Source organism: Callorhinus ursinus, unplaced genomic scaffold, assembly GCF_003265705.2.
Source record: "Callorhinus ursinus isolate GAN/ISIS: 27379988/994484 unplaced genomic scaffold, GSC_fseal_2.0 scaffold3, whole genome shotgun sequence".
Classification (NCBI taxonomy): domain Eukaryota; kingdom Metazoa; phylum Chordata; class Mammalia; order Carnivora; family Otariidae; genus Callorhinus; species Callorhinus ursinus.
In genome coordinates, this window is record NW_027397065.1 from 70,501,790 (window position 1) to 70,524,863 (window position 23,074).

A 23,074-nucleotide genomic window follows, 5' to 3' on the forward strand; every position below is an offset into this window, starting at 1 on the left:
ACCTCACTTCATTGCCTCCAATTTTATACTCAAGTCAATTCCTCTTAGGGAGTGGATGAGGTTTGACAAAGCTGGAGTAAAGTTTTCATAGCAGAACAGTTTCAAGATTTTGTGAGAAGAATATTACCAAAAATGTAAAGAAGGTAAGTGGAGATGGATTGATGATTTTAGGTCCTTAAAAGCATGGTACGGGAACTAATATGCATATACATACTAGAGATTCTGAATTTAATGCACTAGTTAAGCAGTGGACAAACTCTTTCTGCAAAAGGTCAGATAGCAAATATTTTTAACTTTACAGACCACATTATTTCTGTCATGAATGTACAACTTTGCCATTGCATCAAGAAGATAGTTATAGTTGATACATAAATGAATAGACACAATTGTATTCCAATAAAAAGCCACAAAAATTGGTAGTATGTTGGGTTTGACCTGTAGACTTGTTGACCCTTGTGCTAGCTCACACATTACTAATAATTGTGAACGTTTGTTCATGTGGTTGACTGAAATCTCTGCTTCGGAGTAAACAGAAGCTAAATGAATTAGAAATGACAAAAGGATAAATTAAACAAACTTAATTAGGGAGAAATCGATCACAGATTCCCCAAAACTAAGTTTCTGCCAAGGTCCTACTGTATGCTGGATGTGTAATTGAGAAGGGGGCTTCACGTATGGTGAAATAATACTTGGACTATCATCATGGTCTCTCACGCACATCTCAGATTTAAATTATTACACAGTCCTAAAGCTTCTTGAATGAATAAAAGGCTATTATTCTTAGAAAGAACCCTATGACACATTAAATGTATATGCTGTAAATCTTCCTCCCAGGCTCCCTCAAAGAAATCTATGGCAAATTGTCAGGATATTTACTCCAAGAGCCTGGGAAGTATTTAGAAAGATCATTCATTATTAGAAACCCTCTTTAATTAACACCAATATAAGGAAACCAAAGCATGCCACTGTCAATCAGTCAACATAGAAGTTGACTAGGGCCTAGGAATTTAAGTTTTGGTTGAGTCCAACTCAAGGTGCATCCACCTGAACTATGAACACTGTCTGTAGTTATCTGCCCAGTTCCTGAACGTAGAGCTAGAATTATGTGCTCAGCAACTGACAGAAGCTCCACATTTTATTCCCAATTCCTGGTTAGGAAGAGTCAAGTGGAAGCCCTGGGATCTCTTTCTATCATAATAGTAAATCAAAACTCCTACTGCATTTCTCAGAAAATTATAGAGATGAGTGCCATCAAAGATGTGAAAAATGCATGTCATTTACTATTACTTTTCTTTCGTCTTTGCAAAAAACAGATAGATTCAGGTAATTTCAATGTATTTTCATAAACGTATTTAGTTGTGCCTCCAAATGTGTTTGAGTATATGTATGTTTGAGTATGTTATATATCTGGCAAATATATCTGGCACCTGATACACAGTTATTAATCTAGACATTTGTTTTTTCCAACATTCAAATAATCAAAATACTAAAAATGATTTGCTTTCATATGTCAAGGATTTTGAGACTTTTTGACACCTAATCACAGAAACATAGAAATTCTAAAACACTGTGCCAGTTCTGCCTATAAGAACTTAAATATTTTTTATGTATAGATTCTAAGACGCTGTGCTAGTTTTGTTCTGTTTTGTTTTGTTTTCACTCGATTCAGTACCATGATGATCTACTACTATGATTGCATCTTACTAATAAAATGAACATGAGATGTAGCAGACACATTATATTTTGGTAAAGTTTATGTATGACAGAAAATGACAGATACATTACACTTAACTTTCTTGGTGTCCAAGCATGGGGGTTTTTAGGATATCGTCTCCCCATGGAAGGTAACTGATTGCTTCTTATAGTCCCTATCCCTAACAGAATAAGAACAATGCTCCTGCCATGGACTACAATATGGATGAACTTAGAAGACATTATGCTAAGTGAATTATGCCAGATACAAAAGAACAAATAGTTATGATAATCACTTATATCAGGAATCTAATATAGTCAAACTTGCAGAAGCAGGGAGTAAGATGGTGGTTACCAGGGGTTGGGAAAATAAAGAATTAGGGAGGTGTTGATCAAAAAGTGTATAGTTTCACTTATGCAAGATGACTAAGTCATAGAGATCTACTGTAACGGCATAGCACATACAGTTAATGTTACTGTATTGTACACTTAAAAATTTGTTGAAGGTAGATCTTACATTAAGTGTTCTTATAAAAAAAAGATGAGATAAAACTCCTAGAGGTGATAGATAAGTTTAGGACATTAAAATGGTGACATTTTCATGGGTGTACACTTATCTTCAAGCTCATCAAGATGTAGACATTAGATATGTAAAGCATTATTGTATGTCAACCATACCTTAGTAAAATAAAATAAAATAAATAAAAATTTTTAAGTCCACTGCCTGATGGACTTCTTTGGATATTTGAAATAATACAAATCACATTGGGATATGTTGCTGTGATCCATTTCCGGAGTGACTCAAAAGTTTGTCATTTTTGAGTGGACTGCAAAGCAAAGTCCATCAAACAAACTCAAATAGTACATCATGCAAGGACGCCTGGGTGGTTCAGATGGTTAAGCATCTGCCTTCGGCTCAGGTCATGATCCCAGGGTCCTGGGACCGAGTCCCGCATCGGGCTCCCTGCTCCTTGGGAGCCTGCTTCTCCCTCTGCCTCTCTCTCTCTCTCTCTCTGTCTTTTATGAATAAATAAGAAAAAAATATAGTACATCATGCAAGCAACTCTGTGATCTGGCCCCAGAGACCTAATAAGTCCAAGAACACTTGACATTTCCATTGGAAATCATGTATGTTAATTGACTTTATGGAGCTTATATTCTAATGACACAGATTAAAAATAATTTTATTTCTAATATAACATCAATTTTACATTTTTTCCATTTATTTGTCTTCTCCTGGAGACTAGAATGTAGAGTTTTCTATTTTGATATGTAGCTCATTTTTTCATTGCTATATCTCCAGAGGCTAAGACACTGCTTGGTGCACAGTAGAAACTCATAATTCAGTTATTCAAATCATGGTATTATAAGTGCTTTGAAGAAAATTAAAGCAGGTCAAGGATTAAAGGGAAGGAGGATGACATGTTCTAAAACAATGACATCATTTAATCCTTTTTTGGGGAATCTTTTGTCAAAAGTTAGTTCTTTAACAGGCCCCTGCATAAAGTAAAGAAATGAGTCATGGAAAATTGGGGAGAAATTATTCTAGGCAGAAGCAATATCACTTAAAAAGTTCTTGAGGTAAGTGATCTTTGTGCATTTAAGAAAAAAGCAGAAAAGCCAAATTATTTGAGATAAAGGAAGCAGGAAATTACAGGTTTTACTTTTAAAAAGGTGAGCAGAAGCTAGATCCTACAGAGTGCTGTGGGCATAGGGAAGGATTTGGATTACTGTTAAAAAAGACACTAGATTTTTAAATAAGGAAGTTATATGGTCAGATTTATATTTTAAAAGATTTCTCTGACTTCTCTGTAGCAAAGAGACTTGTAGGTGTGTGTTGGTAACAGCAGAGGGCCAATTAGGCTAAGGTTGCTGTAACAAAATGAAGAGTTGATGATGGCTTGGGTTAGACTGGTAGCCGTGATGGGCCACGGAGGTGCTGGAAGTCACAGAGGTAATGGTATTAAACAGAGTAGTTGTGGATGTGTTTGTGGTGGTAGTGTCCATGGTGGTTGTGGTGGTGGGTGAGAGTGATAGTAGCGGTAGTAGTGGGAGTAATGGTGGTTGTCTGTACTTTATTCTTGTGAAATGGGTTATTTCACAGAGGGTGGCTATATGAATTCAATTAGCTGAAACAATAAAATAATCAGAAATGTGCTGAGCAAAGTGAGAATCCAGTAAATGTTGATTGAATATATATTATTTTGTTTCCTTAGCCACCAACCTAACTTACTCTTTCTCTTCCTAACTCTCCATGGCATGCTGACTCATACCAAGTAAAAATCTTTCTCCAGGAACAGTGGCTCATACATCTTCCATTGATCATGTTTTATATTATTTTCTGAATGTCACACTTTAAAAGAGTAATTCACCTTGCTGAGACATTCTAGTTCCTCATCTTCAACTATCTGATTAATATATGTCTTTTGAAGTATGTTAAAAATTTCTTATTATTTTTGAAACTTTCTCCATCCTTCAAAAAAAGGAAGATTTTTTTGTAAATAAACACTTACCCAATAGACTTTTTCAATCATTTAGCATTTGACCATTCATTAATTATGAAATTATGAAAATAAACCCAAAATATATTAAAAATACATCAATAGATGCATGCACAATATAATATATTCACATAGGTTAATCTTACAATTTTGTGATAATACAAAGTATGTATGGTTTTATTCTTTCAAGTAATAAACTAAAGAGTCAAAAGAGTATTCCTATTCCACTGTTACAAAGAAATCTCACAGATATTTCATTTTTCCCCCTTAGGGATTTCCAAAATGCTTACAATATTTAAGGCACAGGGACTTTTTTTACTCCTTATAATTTTTTGGCTGGGACAAAACTATAAAAGGGGAAAAAAAAGCACAAAGCACTTTTGTAGAATTTAAAGATTTTCATAATTTTAGTCACAGGAAAATAATTACATTTATCATTGTTACATATGTAATGTGTCTTTGTTAGGATGAATAGGACTTTACTATATCTGTGTTGTTCTATAAAGGGCAAATGTGCTAATGTCAATTTCTCCTCATTGAAAAACATCATCAGATTCCTTCATTTTGACAGATAGAACATTCTGGAATAAATAGACAAAGTAGACATATATGTCTAGTTCATCTCAAGTAAATTTAAAGTTGAAGGAATTAATAATGAAGTGATGGAATTTTAAATGAGTTGCAGGGCTGATACTGGGAACATCTGCCATCTGCTTTATTCTGTATGGTAATGTGGAGCTTCATATAATTTAGAAAAGGGGCCAGATCTTGACTCAGTTACTCAGTTTGACATTGAAAAAAAAAAAAAAGTGTTGAAAGTTTAAAACCCGCAGTCTGGACAAATGCAGTTCACTTGTGTTCTGGCACCACCTGAGTTGTGGGAATGTGCTCACTTGAGTGACATGGAATTAAGTTAATCAATTAAGAGGTTGAATACAGAGCATAAACAAGTTACACTGAAATATCAGCTCTTTAGAGCTGAAAATGCTCTTCAGTAGACTCATTGAGTAAGAGTAGAAACCCAGAATGCCAATATTAACTATTTTTATGTTTGCTTGAACAAATGTCCTAATCACTCTACTCTTTTTTTCATTAAATATAAAAGTAAATTATTGTCTGTTTTTGTTCTCATATTCAAATACAAGATTATATATATTTAATATTATTTAATTTTATTTCTTAATTTTATTAATATTTTACAAATTATATAGATAGTTGGAGTTTATGATTTTGTCATAAACATGTTAGTGGTGAATAAAGGAACTAGTAACCATATTTTCTTAATTCTACTTATTCAGCATTTATAGATATGACTATTTGAATATTATAATATATAAGCCTTAATCCTAGTAGGGGATTCATTTATGAACTGTAATATTAGTTAAGAAATTGTTCCATTATTATGAAAATACTAATGATGATGGTGATGATAGTGAAGTGAAAGAGACAGAGGAGAAGAAGGTTAAAGGAACACTGTTTTGGCTCTTCAGTGAACAACAAAATGATTATCCCGCAGTAGAAAAATAAAAACACTTAGGTTTTTGTTATGATTATCAATAGAAAAACACATTGAGAAATGTAAAATAAAATAGTAATTGAGATAAGAAGTGTCTACATTCTATATCTTTGTCTCCAACTGAATCCAGATGAATTATGAAATAAAGACCAAAGGAAGAGCAGAGAGTTTTCTGTTTTTTTAAGATTTTATTTATTTATTTGAGAGAGAGAGAGAGTGTGTGTGTGTGTGTGTGAGAGTGAGAGAGAGAGAGAGAGTGCATGAGCAGAGAGAGGGGCAAAGGGAGAGGAAAAAGCCGATTCCCCACTGAGCAGGGAGCTCTATGTGGGATTGGATCCCAGGGTCCTGGGATCATGACCTGAGCCAAAGGCAGATGCTTAACTGACTCAGCCATCCAGACACCCAAGAACAGATAATTTAAAGACAGCTCATCAAGACATGTATGTTTCTGTAAGGACAACCTTTATGAATAGCCTTTCCTTTATGTTTTATTTTCTTTTTGTTTTTATGTTTTCTATAATAGTATTAAATTATGTGAAAATCAAATGGGAAGTCCAGCCATATTATTTTAATGAGGTAATTATTATGTTAACAGAGGTTTTTTTCTTATATATTTTAAGGAAATAATCTCAGAGATGGTCAAAACATGGGCCTATGAATTATTTTTTAAATAATTTATTTGAATAATATGTTTCTTTAAAGACTTATTTATTTATTTATTTATCTGAGAGACAGAGAGAGTGAGCAGATGGAAGGGAGACAAGCAGACTCCCCAATGAATGGGGAGCCAGACTGGAGCTTGATCCCACACCCCTGAGATCATGACCTGAACCGAAATCAAGAGTTGGATGTTCAGGCAACTGAGCCACCCAGGCACCCCTTGAATGATATTTTTAAAATTATTACATATATGTTATTTGAAGCAATCATGTATTTCGTTTCTTGGGTGTTGGCCAGCCAATATTGACAAGACCTATATTTAAAGATGTTATTTAGAGCTTCTTACATTATTGTGAGATTGGTCACTCTTTTTTTTATATTGTGGAATATAATGTATGGCAGTTAAACATTATATATATATATATGTCTGTTAATTTATCAACGTATTTAGAGAACATTTTTACTCTTTATACACTATTTTAACATGATTCAACAGCAAATATTTTATTTCTAAAAAATCAAATCACTTATAATTTCAGCCACATGAATTTGAATCTAAATATGATTAATTTGACTTTCTAAAGATATGCCAAAGTAAAAAGTTTCTTCCTATTAATTTATCAGAGTAATGTTTAAACATGGAGAAGGATTAATTGAACAAGATAAATGATTTGAATTAATTTGTGACTCTGTTTATCAAAAGTCTGAGGTAAAAATAAAAAAAAGAAATACCTCATACTTAAATCTATTAGTGGCATATTTTAATTCTATATAAACCCACAAAAATAAGCCCTGAATCAAAGGGACATTTAGTAATTAAACACATTTCAGAAGTTATAAAATAATGTAAGATAGAAAAAGTCTGCATGTCCAAATAAATTGTTCTATAATTCTATAATTGAATATAATACAATTAAGTGATCTTTAAATATAATTAATATATGAAAATGATTTATTAATGACATTTTATAAATTAGAAAGAATGTAAAAGCATGATGTCAATTTATACTTTTCTAATTTTGTTTAAAAAAATGTGTGCATGTGTACATGTGTATAAGCAAAGTAGATATAAATTCATATGTATTCTATGTAAATTACATTAATTACCTTTTTATACATATCTATACATACATACAACCTACGTATATATGATATGTATAATATATTCATAATGTGCATACACAACAAAGAGTTATGGGGGAGAGGGAGAGAGAGAAAATATATGTTGAAATATTAACTATTATTAAATTTAATTTGTGCATCTGTCAGAAAATAATTTTGACATAATATTACATCATCAATAAGGTGCAGTGAAAATAAAGTAAGAAAAGTTTCCTGGATAAAATGAATAAACATTATTTATAGTGTCAATGTCAATTGTAGTTTTATATAATTCAAATATTTGATCTACATTTTATTCATTCACTATTCATATATTTATTCAGCACTAAACTCAGTTTGACTATTTGTCATAGCTACAGTTTAATAGTACAAGATGAACAAGAGGAGAAAGACGCATAAGAAATACAACAACGTTCATCAAATATATGAGTTAAAGGGTATATAATATGGGGGTGCCTGGGTGGCTCAGTCGGTTAAGTGTCACTGTTGATTTTGGCTCAGGTCATTACCTCAGGGTCAGGAGATCAAGCTCCACAATGGGCTCTGTGCTGGGCGGGGAGTCTGCTTGAGATTCTCGGTCTCCCTCTCCCTCTGCCCTCACCCCCCACCACTTTCTCTGTCTCTCTCTTTCAAACAAAAATAAAACAAAACAAAACATGTACAAAATGGTGGCAAGTATATATTTACATGTATATATTTTTTCCTGGAGATGCAATAGGCAGAAAATAAATAAATAAATAAATAAATAAATAAATAAATAAATAGGTGGTTTTCTTGAAAGAAATTTTCAATAAACATTTCACAGAAATTGGTGGTGTAGTGGAAATGGCATTTATCAAAATCGTTCTGTACAAAGAATATTATCTCAGAGCTTCTTTTATCTCGCTTTCTTTTTGAAATGTAATCTTTAAATTTACATACAGTGAAGTCAAGTTTTTGTTTCCATTTTTATAATTTTGGTATGTTCTCTGATCCTGTATTTTTGTAGTTTTTCAGAATGTCTTATAAATGCAATTATGCAGCATATAACTTGATAAGATTGGCTTTTTTCACTCAACACAAGGATTTTGTGATTCATTCAAGTTGTTGCCTGCATTTGAATCAATTTCTTATTGCTGAGTATCTTTCTGTTGTGTTAATTTGCCATATTTTATATAATTAATTTACTCAACAGCAATAAATTCCCTACAGAACATTTGGGCTATTTCCATTGTTTGGCCATTATGAACAAAACTGTTATCAATGTTTGTGTACACATTTTAGTGTGAACATGAGTTTCAATTTCTCTAGGGAGAATGCTTAGAGAGAGATTGCTGGTTATAAGGTAATGTATGTTTAACTTTACAAGGAATGGCCAAACTCTTTTTTCAAAGCGGCTATACCATTTTGCATTCCTGCTGGAAATATAGGACAGTTCTAGTTGCTCCCACATATTGGTCAAGATTTGATATTGTCAGTTTATTTTCAATTTTACTCATTCCAATAGTTATATAATGATATCTTATTTTCTTTTTTTCATTCACATCATGTTTTTATTTGTATTCAACTATAAGCAAAAGGTAGAATTAATACAACATTCGGAAACTCCAGATTGATCGTCTTTTCTTACACAGAGGAAGAGTGACCAGTTCAACAGGCACAGACTTAGGATTTTCTGACAACCTCTCACTCAGCCTTGCAGCTCATCTAAATGGCCGTTTTACCGCAAAACGACTTTCCCTATTGCTATTTCCAGTATTGCTCTTTAAAGGAGCCAGAGCATGACACTGACCCCTAATAACCAGTCCAAGTTGTATCATGTTAGGGGTTAGTGGACTTACCAGCCTCTGGCTGTCTTGGTGAGAGACATGGCCTTGAAAACACGACCCAGGAGTGCCATCATGTAAAATTCCAGAGGGGCTCACAAAGTCACAGGCAACCAATCTCTCTCCCTCTCTCTCTCTCTCTCTCTCTCTTTTTTTTTTTTTTTGTAAATCTCTCTTAAAGATTCTTTGATGCTCTGCTCTATTATTGTAGACCCAGTCTTTTTACCTGAATTCTTTCTTCCTTAAATTCTAGATTGTTATATTTACAACTTGATGACCCCATCCTACTACCAAAATATCCCCCTCCACATGGAGTTTAAATTTGATCAAAACATAAACCAGGGTGTGACCCTCTAGAATTATAGAGGACAAGCAGAAGGAAAAGTCACCCTAAACCACGGATTGCTCAGGCCCTGCCTGTGAGAATGGGAATGGAGAAAGGAGAGAAATCTACATGCATCACTGAATTTCATCGAGAACACTGCTGGAGACCTCTGGGAAGGTTTCTGTCTCCTAGTATTCCGTTACTTCTCAGGCGGCTGGTCATAGAGTTTGGGCATATAGTCAGCCCATTCCGCCTGGTAACACGTGCCACCAGGGGGGGACGGAGCCGTACTTTTGCAGAAAGATGCTAATTTAAATTGACCATGGTGGTCTCCAGATCGGTTACTGAGAATGGGCTCATCACACTTCAGTGATCCATTCTGCTCATAAACCAGCCAGGCTGTCCCCTTGGGAGGCCCAGAGCCGACATAATCAGAGGATCGTGCCACTGCTGATGTCATCGCCCTTCATGGTGACCACCCAGAAATGGTGAGGTTCCCTGTATTCCGGGTCCTTCTTGTGAGCATCCGGATCTGTCAAGACCAACGTACAGAATTTACCTGAATCAAGGCCATCCCATGCAATACTGGTGGGCTGGTTCTTTTTTTTTTTTTTTTAAGATTTTATTTATTTGACAGAGAGAGACACAGAGAGAGAAGAAACACAAGCAGGGGAAGTGGGAGAGGGAGAAGCAGGCTTCCCGCAGAGCTGGGAGCCCGATGCGGGGCTCGATCCCAGGACCTGGGGATCCTGACCTGAGCGGAAGGCAGAAGCTTAAGGACTGAGCCCCCAGGCACCCTGGTGGACCGGTTCTTAACCTGGGGGCTGTTAACACTTTGCCCAGCTCGTTGACCTTTGGCGCAGTATATTTGACTTGCATTGGATGCTGCAGATGCTTGTCGGCTTGCTGTAGGTAGGATCAAAGGCCCAGGCAACGTGCTGAGGTCCACCGGGAATCGCCCATGCCAGTTGCGCAGACAGCTGGGAAGAGTCGCAGGAGGCAAGGGCACAAGCCTGCAGCACCAACTCCCAGTGGGACCACTAATGGTGTCTTATTGTGTGTATGTGTGTGTGTGTTTTAAAGATTTCTTGATTTACTTGAGAGAGAGGGAGCAGGGGGAGGGGCAGAGGCAGAGAGAGAGAAAAACCCAAGTAGACTCCATGCGGACAGCATAGCCCCATGTTGGGGGCTCCATCCCTTGACCCATGAGATCATGACAGGAGAGGAAACCAAGAGTTGTCTGCTCAGCCGAATGTGCCACCCAGGTGCCCCCTTATTGTGGTTTTAATTTGAATTTCTTTAATGGTAATGATAGTTGAGCATTTTTTTCTTGTTCTCATTGCCAGCTATACGTCTTATTTGGTGAAGTATGTGCTCAAGGATATTACTAATTTTAAAAATTGGATTGTATGTTTTCTTATTTGTGATCTTGACAGGCCTTTACATATTCTGTAAACTTTTCCTTTGCCGGATATGCAGTTGTCTCTGAATATGAAGCTTATTGTTTCATTCTCCTGACAGTGTCTTTCACAGAGAAAAAATTTAGATTTTGATTAAATCCAAATTTTTTTTGTGTGTATTTTAACAATATGCCTTTGAAGTCATGTCTAAAAATTCTTTGCCTAAGTCAACATCATGGAGATTTGTGTGTATGTGTTTTCTCCTAAATTTTTATTTTACATTTTATATTTAGATCTATAATCAGTTTTCAGTGAATTTTTTATAAGGTGTGAAGTTTTAGTCAAGGTTTTTTTTTTTTAATTGTGTATTGATGTTCAATTGTCCCAGCAGTATTTGTTGAAGAAAGACCAGAATTTCTCTATTGAATTATGTCTGTAAATTTGTCAAAATTAATTATCCATAATTGTATAAATTTATTTCTAAACTCTATTTTGCTTTACTAATGTGTTTGGGAGTATCCTTGTCTATTTTTACAATAAATTCTGCCAGAATTTGATTAAAATTTTGCTAAATCTATAGATCAATTTGTGGAGAAGTTATAGCTTAATAATATTGAGCTTTCCAACATGTGAACATGCTACGTCTCTCCAATTATTTATGATAAATTTTTATTACATTTTTTTCATTTTCAGTATACATATCATGTATATGTTTTTCTTGGTTTACACTAAAGTATTTCATTTGATATATATGTTTTCATTCTCTTTCTCTCTCTATATATGTAAATATTTCAGTTTTAAATTATGTCTTGTTAGCATATAGAATCATGATTGATTTTTGGGCAGTTCTCTTATGTCACGTGTCCTTGCTAATTTTATGAATTAAGTCTAGCAGTTTCTTTTGAGAATTCCTTACAACTTTTAGAATAGTAATTACAAGATATCTTATACTGAGCTGGTATAAGAGGATTTTTTTTTTTTTTGGTATAAGAGGTTTTACAATGTTTATTAAAGTTGAACATGCACATAACCTATGCATTGTAATTCAACCTCTGTGTATATATTTCAAAGAAAAATTGCAAAAAATGTAAAAAAATGCATGGAAGATACAGACTGAATTATTTATCCCAGTATTGTTTACAAAAACAGATATTAAGCACAGTCTAGATTTCAGGATTGAATTGTATGCATATAATAAATTATTATACAACATGGAGCAACATCACTGATGCTCATGAGCACATGTTTATGCAAACAAAGCAATTGGTAGAAATTTATTTAAAGGATGAAAACATATAGAACGTGTGATACTGTACCCTATGTTAATTAAGGACACATTCACTTACAGTAAAATTATGATGCCTGAAAATAAACAGTAAATTTAAGGTGATCACTTCTATGTATTAGAGAGAAGGTGAAAGCAGCATGAGAGTGTGGTACAAAGCAAATAGTAGTTTATAATTTCTATAATGTATTATTTGATTATTATTTTTAGCTAGATAATAAGTAATAGGTGTTCCTCACATCTTATATTGCATGTTAATGTTTGACAAATAATTCTTAAAAAGTCATAAATAGTATGTTCATATTTCCGGACTCCCATTAAGCATCTATTTAAAACTAAGCTAGAGCTCTTCATTTTCACAGATGTCAGACAGGACTTTCACCAGTATTTCTACTTCTGCTCCTTCAGCATTGTCATTTCTTCAATAGCCAATGGCCAATGGATATTGGCCAATAATAGTATTCCAATAGCTAATGGAAAAAGATTCTCATCAATAAAAAGTACAGAGAACACACATTTCTCTAACACAGAAACCCAAAATGCCGCCATTTAGCTTTTCCAGATTGGCCATATTTCAGGACAGATAACAGTAGTATTTATCAATTGTGGCTAAAAGTTTGGTTGACGTGGTTCTCCTGAACAGGAAAGAAGAAATGGTTTAAGAATTGATCAATGCATCACATAAAATACCATCAGTGACAGAGTATATAACTGTCAGTTGTCAGTGATTAGCAAATTTATTGGGAAAAGCCTACTTTGATAAGAGGAAGAAAACAATAACATCTGAACCCACCAACGAAAGAGTTATGAGCACTTGTGAGGAAAAAAATGCATCAATGAACGTTTGGAAGGACACTGGACCATATAGTAACTTCTTTCTCAAAAACTGGGACTGATTGCTCTCAGTGAACTGAAGCCTATTGTATTACTTAGAGCTGAGTGAATAAATGGTTTATGATACACTAGTCATAGAATCTAAATGACAGAGTATGATTTTTAAGAAAGATACAAAAATGTTAAAACATATACTCAATATTCCATGGGAACTCAGGAAATTTAGGGAGGTTTTATAGTAGTGATTTTTGACTTTAAGAGTATGAATCTCCTAAATGGTGAAAGAGAGGGGCAATGAACTAGACTGAAAACATGAGACACATATATCAATGTGGGAAAAACAACATGGAGAAATGTTATGTCAATGTGGTATAGAAGGTGTAGAAGTGGTTAGTGTTTCTTCTGGAAAATTAATCTAGTTCTTGTTAGAAAGCCTTTCAGGGTGTACAAAGAAATCCCCTGTCTCCTATAGACAAGAAAAGAGAGATAGAAATGCATTAGCAATGGAAATACAAGATTGAATATACATTAAAATTAACTTTGAAAGTGGGAGTCAGGAGGCTAGTCACTAGACACAGAGAGAAAATATAAAATTGATACTGGGATTAGAAAGAAAAAGGGCAAAATATTTATATTTATTATTAAAACTTAACTTTAGAAAGCTGTAATAGTGGCCTAGGCAACACATGACGAAAACCTGAACAGAGAGAGGCAGGAGGAACGGGCTGCCGAGGAAGGCATACACTTGGAATGTAGGACACAATAGCCAATTATCCATACCTTCCTTTTTTATTTAGGAAAAAAAAAAGTTGAATAAAGAAAATGTTCATTTTTCATGTGTGGTCAAACTATGGTATGTGCTATGAAAATAAACTCCAGCTCACAGAGATTGAACAGTAGGCCTACTACTATTGGCCACAAATTGAGAAATTTCCATGCTGATGTACAGCAATTAATTTGTTGTGGTGTTTCTGAAATTTTGTCACAGAGCAAAACAGTTCTCACTTATTATCCATAAATTGTTTTAATTTTATTTTATCTGACAGGGATCACTTAAGTGAGAAGGGCAAGTAAGCTATTTTTTCTCCCCTAAAACACATCTCCATCTGTCATAGTGTCTAATATACCACCACCAGGAACACAGAGTTCAATCAATAGTTTACAATCACCGGTTAAACTATAAATACTCCTAGAGGGTATAAAACCTTAAACTATTTTAGTTTTAGCAGGAATCAGATTATCATATATTTTTGAACAATGATAATGAGGGTAGAAGGAACACTTGGAGAACCAAACATAAAATAAGCGAGGTATTAAAGACACACGGACTGTTTGAAATTTTACTAGAACCCCGACTCTGATCCTTCTATCTCTTGTCTTCAGTATGGTCTCTGCTTATATATATTTTGGCTTAATGACATTCTCTCTGTGTAAGAGGGAAGGGAAATTATACAGTGTTATAATACAGTTGCCTGAGTAAATAATCCCACCTGCAACCACTTAACCGACTAGCTGAAAAGTATCAGATCTGTGGGTATCTCTGATATCGTCCAGGTGCTTCTAAAAAAGTGTACATACCGAAACCAAAGTTACAATAGCCATAGGCCCATCAATTTATAGAGACTACATTCATATAGACAGGCAGATAGATGGATGATAGACATAACCATGGATATAGATATTCACATAGGATTTATCTATCATCTACAGACACATATTTATAGCAACAGGTAGTGCCCTATGTGTCAGATGGGGAACAAGAAATGTTCTTTTCCCTTACCACTTTTATCTATTGTTCCTTGTGCTTATATTTTCAGTCAACAATACTGTAGAGTGAAGGGATTAAGTAATTTCCCCTAGATTAAAAGTCTCTTGAGTAATGGATAGAATGAAAACTTAAATCTAAGCATCTTGACTCCAAAAATATAATGTCAATCTCTGGAGTATAAAAGAGGAAACATTTTGTGGGAAGTCAAATAACATGCCATTTATTACAAGAGGTTTCTAAGTTTGTACAGTGAAGGGAATCCTTACACTATTACTGAGCATTTGTATTTAAAAAAAAACATATAAGTAAGTAGTAAGTGAACATGACATTAGAATGAGAGGAAGTGGTTTTCTGTGAAAAGACTCACACACAGTAACATGCTGTAAGGGAAAAAATAAAGTCAACTCAAAACTCTCTTCTTTTGTCCTTTTTTTTTTGATGTTTTTTAGAACTGTGGCACAGACATAAGACAGGACCTGGAAAAAAGCATGTTGACAGGCCCTCCTCAAGCTCAGCAAGTACATTTGGAATAGAAAATATGTAAGTAAAATTAAATTTTTACACCTCTGCTATGCTTAAGGTAGTTCTATAGCAGATCTTTTTACTTTTACAATTTTATTCATATTTGGTTTTTACGAAACTATATTATTCCAACCTTTCCTTTAGCAACCTATGCCCAAGTTCAGTCAATCATGAATTTTTGTTGATATATTTAGAATCAATTTGTTTCCCTTCAAACTCACTTGCTTCAACCATCTTGCTTAAGCCTCTTAACTTACCTTGATCACTGTAATAGCCTATTAATTGGCTTTATTAGAAACTAGTAGCGAAATTGCTGGATTGTAACGTAGTTTTAGTTTTAGTTTTAATTTTTTGAGGAACCTCCATACTATTTTCCAGAGTGGCTGCACCAGTTTGCATTTCCACCAACAGTGCAAGAGGGTTCCCATTTCTAGAGAACCAACACCTGTTGGTTCCTGAGTTGTTAATTTTAGCCATTCTGACAGGTGTGAAGTGTATTTCACTGTGGTTTTTGACTTGTATTTCCCTGATGATGAGTGATGAGCATCTTTCATGTGTCTCAGCCATCTGGATGTCTTCTTTGGAAAAGTGTCTATTCATGTCTTCTGCCCATTTCTCAACTGGATTATTTGTTTTTTGGGGTATTGAGTTTGATAAGCTCCTTATAGATTTTGGATACTAACCCTCTATCCTGGAAGTAAACCATAAGAGACTCTTAACTATAGAGAACAGACTGTTGGTTGCTGGAAGGGAGAAGAGTGGCGGGGGGATGCCGGAATGCGTGATGGGCATTAAGGAGAGCACCTGCTGGAACGAGCACTAGGTGTTGTATGTGGGGTGATGATTCATTGGATTCTGCTCCTGAAACCAGTACTGCACTGTATGTTAACTAACTTGAATTTAAATAAATTAAAAAAAAGGAACATTTGACTCCCTACCCTTAATCCATGGTTTCTCTACCTCTGCAGTATTGACATATTAGATGACATGATTTCTTGTTGTGATTGTGGGTGTATGTCTTGTGCACTGTAGGAAGTTTAGTAGCATCTGCGGCCTCTACTGATGAGATGTCAGCAACATCCCCTCTCTCCTGAGTTCTGACAAACACAAATGTCTCCAGACATTGCCAAATGTCCCCTGGGGAGCAGCATTGCCCCCATTGAGAAATACCTTCCTGATCCAATATCTACATTGCAACTGAGAATATCTTTAAGAATGCTGAGTTGATTATATTTCTTCCTAAAGGTTTCCTATATTTTTCAATTAAATTTCCAAATCTGTGACCCTGAAATAAAAAGCTTTTCAAGACTTTATGTATCTCTTCAGCCATATCTCTCTTTACAACTTATCCTACCCTCCATTTACATCTTGCTGCAAAGCACAGCAGTCTGCTTAAAGCTCCCCAGTAGTCCTTTTCACTTCTTCCCTCAAGGCTTTTTTTTTTTTTTTTAAGATTTTATTTATTTATTTGACAGAGACACAGCAAGAGAGGGAACACAAGTGCGGGATAGGGAGAAGCAGTATTCCCGCTGAGTGGGGAGCCTGATGCCTGGCTCGATCCCAGGACTCTGGGATCATGAGCTGAGCTGAAGTCAGAAGCTTAACAACTGAGCCACCCAGGCACCCCTACCCTCAAGGCTTTTTATCTCGCTGTTCTCTCTCCAGAAACTTATTTACCTACAACCCTTTTTGTTTTTCAAGTTTTTGTTTTATTTTATGAGACTTGAACTTTGTGTTTTACATTGGGTTTATTAGGGATTTTCAGGGCTTTGCTGTGTAATGTTGATGGCACATATACAAGTATGATTATACATAGGAACAAGCTTTAAAGACAATTGCAATAAAATAATGATAGCAATTGAAAAAAGTTCCCAAGTAATGCCTAAGGCTAAAGACTAATAGAATCATCAATTTCCAACACTTGCTTGAGGAAATTGTTGTGTTTCCCTAATATCTCTTCCACTTCTTTTGGAAAAGTGATAACTTTAAAATTAAGTAAATATAAAAACATAATGGCAGAGAATACAAAGGGTACATTTTAATATAACTCCTTGCCAGGTTGAAATACACACATACTTAATTTTAACAAGAAATGCAATAGTCCATATATTTATTTTTTAAATATTATGTAAATTTGAATGTGTTGTATGTATATATGTATATATAATCATGTTGCATACACACATGCAACAAAATATGCACACATACATATATACCTGTGAGTATGTGTAGAAAATTATGTAGGATATATATATATAATATATATTCTATATGTGTGTATATAAAACTTACATATGCTTTTCTGTTAAAAGAATATTAAATATCTGCCTAAGTATTTAAGGTATTATTTAACCACAGATAAAAAAAAAACATTTAATTTCCACATAGTTTCCCATTAATCCTATGAAATTTAATTAGAAAATCTTTAATTTTAATTAGCACAAAAAGCTTTTGTTTTCACTATACATCACACTTGTTTCTATTGTATTTTTGTTTCCCTCTTAATATTCCATTGACCGTTTCAATAAAGTATATCTCTTTATTTTCTGGGTCCATTAGTAAAGTATCTAATAATATTTTAAAAATTTTATAAATGATTCTCAATAGATATATTACTGTTCTTCCAGTTTTATGTATCTTTTAACAAAGAGCCCTTATCATATCACTCTAGAAAAACTGATTTTCCAGAATGTACTGGAGTGCTGAATCTACATATAAATCAAGTTCAGAAATCCATCATTAGTTTGCCTTCGGAGAGAAGATGAAAATTCTTCCTAATTCAACATTATTACTTTGGTATATTTGGAAACTCTTGCCTTAAGAACTGTATATTTTTGGATAAGACCTTGATTTTATTTTATTTTATTTATTTTATTTTTTTAAGATTTTTTATTTATTTGTGAGAGAGAGAATGAGAGACAGAGAGCATGAGATGGAGGAGGGTCAGAGGGAGAAGCAGACTCCCTGCTGAGCAGGGAGCCCGATGTGGGACTCGATCCCGGGACTCCAGGATCATGACCTGAGCCGAAGGCAGTCGCTTAACCAACGGAGCCACCCAGGCGCCCCAAGACCTTGATTTTAAGAGACACCTATGAAACATTGGATGGATAGTATATTAATTCAGAAGAATATGTTAATCTCATAACTCCAATTAAGTTTGAGTGATATCCCCAGGCCCATTCTAAACAAATGAAACAAATGAAATAATTAAAGAAAAAACTTGGATAAATTGAGAGACTGAGGACTTCTCTGGGTATCGGCCTTAGAATCATAAGGAAGTATTTGGGGCAGTTAAAAAAAAAGAAAAGAAAAGGAAGGAAAGAAGGCTGAGGATTGAGAGAAGTACAGAAAGAAAAGAAAAAATAATAATTATATAGTAATTTGCAACAGATTCAGTACCTACTACCTAAATTTGTCATGAAATCTGTGCTTCCTGACTGTAAAGTTTGTATTTAGACTCTGATGCAAAATGGGCATTATGAAATATCTAGGGCAAAGGTTATAAAATATATCCTTGAATTAAACATACCCGAAAATTCACCTGTAACTATTTTTGCTTTTCACTTCCACTCTCAGATATTTTCACCCTCTCACAGACTACATTGTATTTTTTTTTAAAGATTTTATTTATTTATTAGAGAGAGAGAATGAGAGATAGAGAGCACGAGAGGGAAGAGGGTCAGAGGGAGAAGCAGACTCCCCGCCGAGCAGGGAGCCCGATGTGGGACTCGATCCCGGGACTCCAGGATCCTGACCTGAGCCGAAGGCAGTCGCTTAACCAACGGAGCCACCCAGGCGCCCAAGACTACATTGTATTTTATTATCTATACTTTCTCTGCAGTGGATAACTCTCCAAAACATGACTTAGTATTGTCCATTTTAATACACGCACACATACACAATGTTTTATTTTTCCTGACTCCTATCACTTATCATCCCAATGTAAAACCTTTTCCTGACTGATCTTCTTTATCCCAGAATGCAGTCTAAGACCCTCATCAGAACCCAGAACGAATCCGAGTTTGTGTGTTGCCTACTTTGCATCTTACCCCATTCTTCCACTCATTCACCAAGAGCTGATATCCACTGTTTGCCTTAAAATTCCGGAATCAGGAAGTTAAAAAAAATGTCCACATTATTGCCAAGGGTGGAATGACTTTCACTTTACTCCATTTTCATCCAATTATCTAAGCCTAGAAATATTTGGAATCTTTTTTTTTTTTTTTTTTATCTTCCAGTTCCTCATTACAATGTTAACTTAGAGGGATGCCACTGGCATTGGACAGCAACGCGCCCCATCCGCACTTGCGGGGAATAAGCAGAATCAACCCCATGAAAAATAATTGTGTTAGTAAGATTCTAACTAGAACAGAGCTATTTCAAGTTTGCCAAAGTTCAGAGAACATATATGATTTTAAAAGAAGAAAAACTAAGCACTAGTATTTCTCTATAAGTTCCACTTAAAGAAATAAAGCCTGATGACAATGATGATATTTATATTCTGCCTTTTCCAGTTTTGAGTAACAATTTATGAGGAGCAAAATATTTCTATGAATGAGTTACAAAGGTGGTAGAGATTAATCCAAGTATATGAATAATCACTTTAAAAATAAATGATTGCTGAGAGCTTCCTAAATTACTCCATAGTATTGCCACCTTGGCATCCATTTTGTTTGGCTAAGAAGCCTGACTAATTCCTTTAACTTGCACTAGCCTCTTCCTGTACACACATGCCCTAGATAACAGCCCAGAGAGTCACAAGCAAGTGTAACTTCCTGCTATGACTTCCCCATCTGCCCTTGTGATAAACATCTTCCCTTATCTTCCAGGGGCTCCCCTTTGTAACCCATTAGATTAAGACCCCACATAATTTACCAAACCCCCACTCTTTTGGACTGAATTGACCTATCCGACCTTAGCCCAAGAATCCTAAAGCACTTCACCCACAAAAGCTAATAAAGACATGTGCCCAGGTCCTATCACTTTATCTCTACTCTCTCTCTACTCTGCCTTGACCTCATAGAGAGAGTAAAATCAAATATATATATTTTCTCTGTTTCTCTGGACAACACAGATTAACACATCCTTGTATATACATGGGTCGGTAATCACACATGTATTTCTTTGCTCTTTTAGATGAGAGTATTTAAAATACCACTATTCCAGTAGAAATGAGCACATCTAGCATTCCAATATTGTTATCCAATATCATTCAATTCTGAAAATAACACTTATCGGGCTTCCAAGTCCATTATCTGTTTTGTTTTCTTTAGTTATTATGGGCTTCATTTTTGGAATCATTTATAAATATATTGTTACCCTATGTCTTAATTTACAACTTGAAAGATAATAACAGGTAGAGATGTATTTTACTGGGAATGAGAAAAAAGTGCTTGTTTCCAGAATATGGCAATGTGGATCCTTCTCTAGTGAGGAAGGATTTACAGAGCTAAGATAATAGGCTTTTATGAGGCCAAAGTGTGGGAGTCAAATAAAAGTAAAACCATGTTTGATACAAAGTCTGAATTGGTTTTGTTTGGAATGTCCCAGAAAAATCATCTAGTTCTTAGCACAATATAAAGAAGAATACAGTTCCTTGTTAACAGAAAATTCATGTAGTTCACTTAACATATTCGTCATTCTACTCCCATGAAACACTACATATGCAGAGAAAACATCTTATATTATATTCTACTTTATATCTACTTTTTTGTCCTTTTGAAAAAAAATGTATCTGGTTAGTGTATCTGATATTTCACTCTGGGTTTGGGTATCATAATTTGGCAATAGTATTTCTGAATCTTATTATAAGATTTATAAGGAACATATATTACAGTATAGTCCAACTATATTTAGATCTTTTAATCATACAACTTCATTAAACAAAAAGATAATAGCAATTTATATGAGGTTGTAAGAATCATGGAAAATCGACACATCAAACATTTAGTATTAAGTTTTCTAATTAACAATTTTCTTAATTTGAAAAAAAGAATTTTCATTATTTTAATGAACAAACTATATAGTAAAAGTATAAAATTTGCATTTAGAGTAATTAATACAAAGCTTTTCATTTAAAAACTATTATGACAAAAGAATATGAATTTCTACTATTGTTAATTACCAATTGTTAAGTTTTTTACAAGAACTTTATTCCTTAAAATTGTGGGTAAACCATAAAGTAGAATTAAGTTAGGAAATCTTGTAGCTTTGATTGCTTAAAAACTACAATTATTTCTCTTTTTTTGCAAAGTTAATTTTGAGAAATATCAATGGATAAGAAGCCCTCTTGCTAAGTGGCAGACCCATCTGAATTCTTCTTGGGTATAGATTTTCAATGCTACAACTGGATACAAAGGGAAAAATAATGAATCCTACATATGTGCATTTCGATGTTCCCTAAGAGATGGAGAATTTAATTATCCTGATCTAATTATGCCCAAATCTAGTTTGTCTGATTTGATTACAACAGAATCTAAGTTTTGTGTAAGGTTACTGCTGAATCGGGACTACTCTAATTTCTGCCAAATCTAGTTTACTTGCTCTTTTCATGACCAAAATTATCCAGCTTATAGCTACAACAAAATTAACATTTTGTTACACAAGGTATTTATCTCTATAATTTTTCTATCCCAAAAGGAAGAAAATATAATTTTAAAACTTAAAGGGATAACTGGAATAAGCAGAAATTGTACTGGATTTATGGAAGGCAAAATAAGAATTTGCATTTTTCACAGATATGGAAAGAGTATTAGCTATTTTTAATGTAACTAACTTCCTAATAACACTATGTACATTTACATCATTCATAGACCCAGAGAGCCTCCCCATTTGGAGAAAAGATTACTGTTATTAGAAACAAGTGATGGTATATTGGGAAAGATAAACACAATGATTTGCAAAGCAGGCTTAATTTCTCCAAATCCTTAGAATTTATTATTAGCACATTTAGTGGTCTCACAGCTTCTTGAGCTGCTGTCTGCTTTCTCTTGGGAGAAAGTAAAAGCAGGGCAAAGCATCTCCAGATTGTAAATTTTCTCAAGGAAACAATTGCTGCAGTTGATTTAAGAAGGATCTGGAAAATCCCTAGCATATGTGTCACTTCAGCTTTCAGGAAGCGGCAAGAAGGATGGGCTGTGCAGGTTCAGTTTATGGCACCAGGTGAGTATTAATTATGCCTCAAGTGAGTGTAAGGCTTTTGGGGAAAGCTAAGTAGCATTGCAGAGGTAGTGATTTATAAATAGTATATAAGAAGGGCTTAGAAAAATAGTTTTCTACTAAATGGACCATTTTTCCCTCCTTTGACTTAGAAGCTAATATTTTATATTTGCTTCTGTCATATTTAATAAACTATTCTCAAAACAAACACTGATATAGAATGTGGTTTTATGGCCACCAACTATTATAGGGAAAAAATTAACGGCTAAATGACCTTGATTGGTATTAGTTTTATAAGAAACAGTACCATTAATGCAAAAATAAAATAAAAGCAAAAGTCAAGGAAAAGAAAAGAAAGAAAGAAAGAAAGAAAGAAAGAAAGAAAGAAAGAAAGAAAGAAAAAGAAAGAAAGAAAGAAAGAAAGAAAGAAAGAAGAAAGAAGAAAGAAAGAAAGAAAGAAAGAAAGAAAGAAAGAAAGAAAGAAAG

The 23,074-nt window shown here is 34.3% G+C and overlaps 1 pseudogene; it reads right to left on the reverse strand.

Moving 5' to 3' along the window:
• Nucleotides 1–9,820: 9,820 nt before the first annotated feature.
• Nucleotides 9,821–23,074, reverse strand: part of LOC112820433 (phosphatidylethanolamine-binding protein 1-like) — a 51,776-nt pseudogene continuing 38,522 nt past the window's right edge.